Raw genomic sequence first — 9,243 nt, forward strand, 5'->3', positions numbered from 1 at the left:
ATATCAAGATAATAGGCTACATTCTTTATCCTTCATTAAATATAAGTGGCATGGCTAAGAGGATATTACCTATTCAAAGGTTGATAAATAGTATTTCTGAACAGAATATTATATTTCCTTGGTCTGCCTTGCTGTGGTACTAGAACATCTAGGAAATCTATATTACACAAATGTATTTTTGAGTGGAAGTCTTATCACTCATTCATCAAACACCATGAAGTTGGAGTTGGACAGATTCTTTGAAAGCCCTTTGAGTGTTAAAGATCACTGAGGCTCTTTAAACATCATTTACATTATACTAACATGAGCAAAACTGGGAGTAAGAATATTACCCTTCTATCGATCATGTGCCTAAATAGGGAAGTAAAACATAAAAACATAAGGGGAATAAGAGGAAGAAGAATTACTTTTTATTCTTCTCTTTCTATTTTCTAAAGCTCTAGTTTTATGGTATTGTTTTTTTTTACCCAAGGATGTATGGTTTAAATTCTGTTAAATCCATGAGTGAATTTTTGGTTACCCATTTGAGTCAGGATACTGCAGAGTGACAAAAATCATTTTAGATATTCACTAAAAGATACAAATAGAAATTTTCCAATTTAGACCTACTACTTGATAGTCAAGCACCTCCTTTAAAACAAAACCTATACATTCTTTTGGTTCAATGTTAGCTTTCTTTGTCAAGGAGAATGGAATCACGAGCTAAACCTTTCACAAATCACAAACAATGATAGAGCTAAGACTTTATTTAAAACTCTATACAATTAATCTGATGGAAAATAAGCCAATACTGAACAGGATGCCAGACAGTCACAGAAAGGTCTATACACTAACTCTTACAAAAATACCAATTCTCCTAACTTCAGCTACAAACTCCACACAAACTTCAGTTTAAAAGTTAGTCTGCAGTTATGTACAATTCAAACCCACTTAAACATAAAAAAAAAAAAAAATGCCTTTCAGTTACTTTGGCTAAAGCTCACACTCTCTTATTCTTCCTTAAATCCTTTACTGTTACAATCACTTCCAATCCCACTTGTTAACAAACTTTCAAGAAAATATTACCAAGACTTTGCCAGTCTAACCATTGATTCAAAACTCCAAACTATTCCAAATTTTCCAAGAGCCAGAAACCTAACACTCCAAATTGGTTTACTGAGAATGGTGTTATAAGCAAGTCCCCACCACATACACAAAGTTAATTGTTGTTACTAATTTTCAATAATTTATTAGAGTTAAAGACCTGATAGTGTTATTCAATGCATATCCCCAAATTTCCCACCTTCTAATAACCATCATGGAAACATCAACAACCTCCAATATCCTTTTCTTTTCCTACCAAACCTACATCATTGTTATCAAAGTTAATATCTTTGTTATTTGTTTCACATCTTACACCATTTTCAATGTAAACATGTTCCTTTATCTTTACCTTTTTACTTGTTTTAGTCATTAGACTGCGGCAATGCTGGGGCATCACCTTGAAGAATTTCAGTTGAATGAATCAACCCCAATACTTCACACCAACACTGGTTGTCAAGTGGTGGGAGTGGGGACACAGATACAGACACACACACACATATTTTATTTATATGCATTTTGCTCCATTTATTGTTATTATTCATATCTACTCAAAATGCATCACTTTAACTTGGTATCTCTACCTATAAAATGGGTGTGATATCCTGGTTTTTTGAGTAATTTTTGCTACTCATGGTAACTATTAACATATTTACGTTGTCAAGGTTTTTTTAAACTGAGATAATATTAATATATACATAAACTTATATATATATATATATATATATATGGCAGGTTTCTATCAGTTTCTGTCTACCAATTCCAATCACAAGGCTTTGCTCAGCCCAAGACTATAATAGAAGACACCTGCCCAAGGTGCCATGAATCCAGAACTATATGGTGGGGACACAGAGCTATGCCTTTCACTATGTTTACCAGCTATCTTCACTGCTAATTTCAATAATTCCTTTTTCTCAACATAACCAAATCCAGATTTAAAATTATACCGTTGCACCAGGTGCATTAAAAATTCAGCTTAGGTATAACAGACATGCCACTATACTTACACTTGTAAGGAATTTCTCTCTTCCAAATTAATCCATTTCTTTGAGAGCCAATGTAACACTTGAAGAGCACATGCACACTAAGCTCTTTGAATATTCCAAACAATGACTAATTATGCTAAAGCTGTATCCAGATTAAATCTCTTTTTGAGAAACAGGTTTTATTTGACTTAGCTGCTTTATCATATTCAATACTCAAGTCACAACTTGAATATGAATTGCAATGTTATGTCTCAGGAGGATCGGTGTTTCCTTTATTATCCAATGAAAGCCTTAACAAATTGGGATATTGGTGGGTAAGTAAGATTGGAGTGGGTACTATAAAGCTGAAAACAATTAGGATTAGGATGATGATACAATATAAATTTAGATGGCAGTTCCACATTTTGAAATACTGACAAATCATTTCAATCCAAAACAAACCTCTAAAAAAAAAAGAGCAATAAAAGACTACAATAACATTCTCAAGATTCTAAATTATTCTGATTGATTTTATACATTATCTAAGAATGACTGAAACCAAAAATGTGTTGTTTATATTGATAAAGTTATATAAGGATCAAAATAAAAATAAATTTGTGTAAATACAGCAAACAGAAATATTTTATGAGCAAACCTTTGAAGAATTTTGCTAAAAGGTAGGGATTGGTGGAAATGGTGTTAATTAAATATTGTAAAGTATTTATTCTAGTACTACCGTTTCTCCCAAATAATATCCTGGAAATGAAAAGTAGCAAACTAATGAAATATTCGTGTGATTAGCACTCTGTCAGTGTACAAATATAAAGCTCTCTTATTAGCACCAATTTACAGTTAGATTAATGGAGCTAAATGCAAGTCTTTCCCAGGAAATAAGTACAGTATGAATGAAAAATTGTAAAATGTTAACTTTTAGGTCAGAAAACCAATACAATAATAGGGCAGTCTGTGTTAGAATATTTAAGATATGGCATATTCATCATCATCATCAATATCATTTAGCATCTGCTCTTCCATGGGTCAGACAGAATTTGTTGAGGTAAACTCTAGAGCCAGATGCCCTTCCAGTCACCAACCTGCACCTGTTACCATTTAAAGTAATACTTCCCTGTTACTTGTCATGTTTTTCACAGGTTGGAAATGCACATCACTTGTATGACAATAATGATCATTTACAACCATCATGTCATGTCATAAAAAGGATACCCACAAGTACATAACACACACACACAAATACCACAGACTTCTAGTTTCTGTCTGCCATATCCACTGATGACGCCTTGATAGCTAATTTCAGAGACAAATTTTTAAAGTTCCTTGTACTACATATGGTAGTATCCCCTGACCTATTATATTTCATGTGAAGGTGACTCTGAATAATACTTCTAAATAATACACTAACAGTTTAGTTAAATGCAGTCCTTTTCTTAGGCTTAGATTATTAAATTATGAGAGACAGAAAGAGGACAAGGCAATTAGTTTTTGTTGTTTGGATCTGTTGCTGGCTTACAATGAGTCATCTTAAATATTATAGTTATATGAAGTGAATGACAGAGTGAAAATGCTTCAACAGCACTGGAAGCAGTTTATTATCTGCATCAATATTTTAAAGAATCAAGTTTATCATAATCTAAAACAATAAAAAAAAAAAGAAATTATTGTTGGACAATTACTTGAAATGTAATTCAGTATTTGTCTCAACTTCTATTGGTTTTAGGACGGCAGAGAAAAGTGGTACCATGATGTACATAAACTGCTTGCTTATATCTTAACATGACCACAAACATCTTCAAACCAGTCTTAAAACAAGACTAGAATCATCCCTTTCAACAATCATTAGTATATTATTTCCTTTTTGTATTTGTATAAATGAAGATAACTATTACGATTTAATTTTTTCCACAAAAATGAAAATAATTTCATCATCATCAACATCATTTAACTCCCATCTTCCATGCTGGCATGAGTTGGACAGTTTGACAAGAGCTGGCAAGACAATTTGGAATGTTAAAATAATGCTTCATCTATTTTGCAATTATTCATATTTTATATAAATGTTTCAACCTCATAGCTCTCTATAGTGAAATTTTGAATTTTTAAATTATTGAATTATATTGGTGCAATTATAACCATCAGGCAAATTCAAAGTGTCCAATTCCAAAAGATCATGTTTGTTTGTAGTTACACTGCAGTTGTAGAAATATATTTTTTGCAAATAATTCACTTCTAAAACTAATGTTTTATATTTCTATAATGACACTATGACAACAAAGACATTTTGTTTGTTGAACTGAACATTTCCAAGTTATCTGGGCTGTGTAGTTAAGAAGCTTGCTTCCAAGTCATGTGGTTGGGTTCAGTCCTACTGTACAGTACCATGGGCTGATCAAAGCCTTGTGAGAATTGGCAGAAAGCAACTGAAAGAAGCCCATTGTTAGTGTGTGTGTATACATATACAAGCACAGGTGTGGTTGTGTGGTAAAAAGCTTACTTCCCAACCACATGGCTCCAGGTTCAGTCCCACAGTGCAAGTGTCTTCTACTGTAGCCTCGGGCCAACCAAAGCCTTGTGAGTGGATTTGGTAGACAGAAACTGAAAGAAGCCCATCGTGTATATATATATAAGTATATATTTGTGTGTGTGTCTGTGTTTGTCCCTCCACCATCGCTTGACAACTGATGTTGGTGTGTTTATGTCCCCGTAACTTAGCGGTTCAGCAAAAGAGACTGATAGAATAAGTAACAGGGTTACAAAGAATAAGTCCTGAGATTGATTTGCTTGACTAAAGGCGGTGCTCCAGCTTAGCGGCAGTCAAATAACGGAAACAAGTAAAAGAATAAATATATCTTCAATTAGAGGCTATGTCAACCTCATGAAAGGATGGTGTCATCCAAGGAAATACTAATATTTGGGGGGAATTGATTCCCTTAAAATAATAGGTATATATATAAATTAATAGTTATCGCCAAGCCAACATGGCAGTCCCAAAATTAGGACGAAAGCTGCCGTGAATTAGCTCCAAGAAGCCATCGCCTCTAGCTAGCTATGTGACACACGAAACCTGTGTCCTTTATAACCTTCGAACAGGGGAGGTCAGCAGTGTCACCCTGCTGGTTTGGCATCTGCAGACTAGTTTCAGGGTGTTGCCCCTTGTCAATGCAGAGCAGCCAAGCCCTAGCCAGGCGGCGCTGCTGACTATCCGTTCGAAAGTTATTTATCTAATTTCAGTGGAATCTATCCACTGGTTTTCAGAAATAGAGTTATTAATATTTCTAAGTCTCTCTAAAGGAGACTACGACAGCGCCGCCTGGCTAGGGCTTGGCTGCTCTGCATTGACAAGGGGCAACACCCTGAAACTAGTCTGCAGATGCCAAACCAGCAGGGTGACACTGCTGACCTCCCCTGTTCGAAGGAGACTACAGCAGCGCCGCCTGGCTAGGGCTTGGCTGCTCTGCATTGACAAGGGGCAACACCCTGAAACTAGTCTGCAGATGCCAAACCAGCAGGGTGACACTGCTGACCTCCCCTGTTCGAAGGTTATAAAGGACACAGGTTTCGTGTGTCACATAGCTAGCTAGAGGCGATGGCTTCTTGGAGCTAATTCACGGCAGCTTTCGTCCTAATTTTGGGACTGCCATGTTGGCTTGGCGATAACTATTAATTTCCAGTACCGCTGTCGTAGTCTCCTTTAGAGAGACTTAGAAATATTAATAACTCTATTTCTGAAAACCAGTGGATAGATTCCACTGAAATTAGATAAATAACTTTCGAACGGATAGTCAGCAGCGCCGCCTGGCTAGGGCTTGGCTGCTCTGCATTGACAAGGGGCAACACCCTGAAACTAGTCTGCAGATGCCAAACCAGCAGGGTGACACTGCTGACCTCCCCTGTTCGAAGGTTATAAAGGACACAGGTTTCGTGTGTCACATAGCTAGCTAGAAGCGATGGCTTCTTGGAGCTAATTCACGGCAGCTTTCGTCCTAATTTTGGGACTGCCATGTTGGCTTGGCGATAACTATTAATTTCCAGTACCGCTGTCGTAGTCTCCTTTAGAGAGACTTAGAAATATTAATAACTCTATATATATAAAACCATATAGTTAATATTCATATAAAAGAAGAAAAAAGAAAATGGAGATTGGGAAGTTAATAATTGCTTATTAACAACAACAAATCAATCATCCTTCCTTACAGCTGTTTCAATTAATACTCAGTGAATTAATTAAATATCAAATTCATATGCATTGAGCATATCTTCAGAAGGAAAAAAAATATACCCTTGGATGTTTTATATATGTATTTATGGATTCATTATAGCAGATTGAATAATACTGTTTATGATTTGTATTTGTATGTGTTTGGGAGAGGGGTTTGCAGGTTGGTTGGAAATAAGATAGAGTAGGTAAATAGAATTAGAGTAATAGATGAATAAATTAAATAGATGACAGAGGAAATTTCAATATAAATAAGGTAAGAATGTAATATATGTTTATAAGTTATAAATAAAGTTAAGAAAATTTGTATATATACAAGTACACATGCATATATATATAGACACACATACATTCATCTGTATGTTCATATATATACACATTTGTATGTGTGTGAATACATTAATACATAAGCACATTGACATCTACATCCATGTGGCTACATACGCTTTTGGGGGATGCTTGTGTGTATTATATGTAGATATATAATACTTAATTAATTCACTGAGTATTAATTGCAACAGCTGTAAGGAAGGATGATTGATTTGTTGTTGTTAATAATCAATTATTAACTTCCCAATCTCCATTTTCTTTTTTCTTCTATTATATATATATATATATATATATATATATAATCATGTATATGTGTACAACTGTCTAAATGTCAGGTGACAGTTGTAAACAAGCATCATCATACAAGCAAGACTCTGTTTCCAGTCTTCTGTGAAAATCAGGCCTAGCTATGGGTAAATACCTTTCTTGGAAATAAGTGAGGGTTGGCAACAAGGAAGGGCATCTGCCCTGTAGAAAATCTACCTCAGTAAGTTTTGTCTGAACCCACGCTAGCATGGAAAAGTGAGGGTTAAATGATGATGATTATGGCTCAACTATAACTCTCCTACAAGCTTAAAATTCGAAACTGCACTGATGAGAACTGTGAGGAGGGGACATGTATATCATTAGAATATTACTGAATAAATGCAAAATAATTTGAACATGAAATTAGAAATATTACATTTCCCTGCCAATATTTGTTTGCTATTCAAATTTATTTTTGAAGTTTTCTGAAAAAAATTAATTGTAAAAGTTATCACCAATCACATAAAAGAAGAGAATAATGAACCTGGATAAGCTTAATCAAGAAATAAATTAGTTGTATGTAATTTAACTGCTAGTTTGTCCTCTATAACTCATAATAGAACATCCCATGTATAAAATGATTTCTTTTGCCATTTTCCTAAAGTGTGAAGGAAAGGGTATTGCCCATGACCTTTGCAGATACTCCAAGACCAGTGAGATTGGTGCTGTTAATGTTGTTTAACTGTTGTAGGTCAACAACTGCAGGAATGACAAAAGCAGGTTAAGATTCCAGAAGCTGTGTTCTGCAGAGAAAGTACTGAGAATAGTAATTAGTGTAAGAGTGATGAGAGGTGAAAAGACAAATGGACTGGAAGCGCTCAGAGGCTAGCAATAGCAAAAACAGGGGACAAGTAAGTAGTGGACCAGACTCACTGGAGTATTAATTAGTTAAGTGGCTCTACTCTAGATGCAGTCCAGGACATGTGTGAGAAGTAGCAATACCATCCAATATATAGAAGCAGTACACCATTGTAGGCCTCACCTGTACCTTGTAGAGTGTCAGCCAGCAGCTGTTGGGGGCTAAAATATTTTATGGCCTTGATGGGCCAGTCTTAGGGATGCAGTCCTAGCTAAGCTAAGGATATACTTTTGCCAGAAGAGATTCTTGGTGACAGTGGGGTCCAACATTTGGAGTAACTGTAAAGGTTCTGTAGGGGTGTGGTGCAGTGGTGTTTTCTTGAACTTTTTTTCTTACAGTTAAAAGAAATAAGGTTGGCATTGCAACAATGAAGAAGTCTCTCAAGGTCTCCATTTATAGATTCAGTGCAGTTACAATATATGGCATCTGGTTGCTTGTGAATAATGCATAGGTGAAGAAAGTTTGAGAGGCATGAAAGCTTATGTCATCTGCATAAGAGTGAGCATTATTGGATGTGGCAGAAAACAAGTCACTGATATGCAAAAGAAAGAACTTGGGGTATAAAAGTGAAACCTAGTGATGAGAATAGTGCAGAAAGGGGTCTGTCAACACCTACTGCAATAGATAGGAAGGTTCAGATCCAAGACATGAGAGATGAGTAGCACCTATAGCTAAAAAGTTTTGATAAGAGATTTGTATGCCTAACACAGTTATAAAGGCTTTGCTGATGTTGAAAGTGACAATACTGCTTCCACAAATTTATATTTTGAAAATAGTGGAACCAGTTGTTATAAATGACCACAGTTTGTTAAAAAAAAGGTACTTACCTTTCTCTCATGTTTGTGATAGATGAGATGAATTGTTTGATCTAATATTATATAATAATAATTGGAACTGGTACCTGTTTCCCTACCATAGTTAAGTGAATTGAAGCAATGAGAGATAAAATATCCTACATAAAAACACAGCAATTTTGAATTAGTGACCCGTGAGCAGCAAGTTAAATACCTTATTCCCGAAGTTGTATTACTCTTACACTGCATGTTATCTACTGTGAAGGAATCAGAGTTAACATCAGCAGAATTTCAACTGAAAACAGAGGTAACAAAACCAGATTGCAGAAATCACTCAACATTTAGCACTGTAGTTAAAAATAGCACTATAAAACTCATCCAATGTTTTTTACACAGGAATGTTCTTAACCCTTTGCCTGTCCAAAGCATTGTCCATGCTTGTTTTCAGATTTTTAGTTAGCTCTTGTTTCAAACATCCTGAGTAATATAAAGTTTTCTTTTCATAAGTTCCAAGTTACTCTGGTGGTTGAGAAAATTGGGAATGTGTATCATATATGATGCACAGACAAAGGAAATATGACTGAATCTAGACTCTATTAATTCTTTGTAACATTCCTTGTCTACCATTACAAATAAAGTACTTCCATCTTATATCAAATAAAGAAAAGAACAAATATG

This window comes from Octopus bimaculoides, chromosome 6 (assembly GCF_046866305.1).
Source record: "Octopus bimaculoides isolate indiv1 chromosome 6, ASM4686630v1, whole genome shotgun sequence".
In the NCBI taxonomy this organism is placed as follows: domain Eukaryota; kingdom Metazoa; phylum Mollusca; class Cephalopoda; order Octopoda; family Octopodidae; genus Octopus; species Octopus bimaculoides.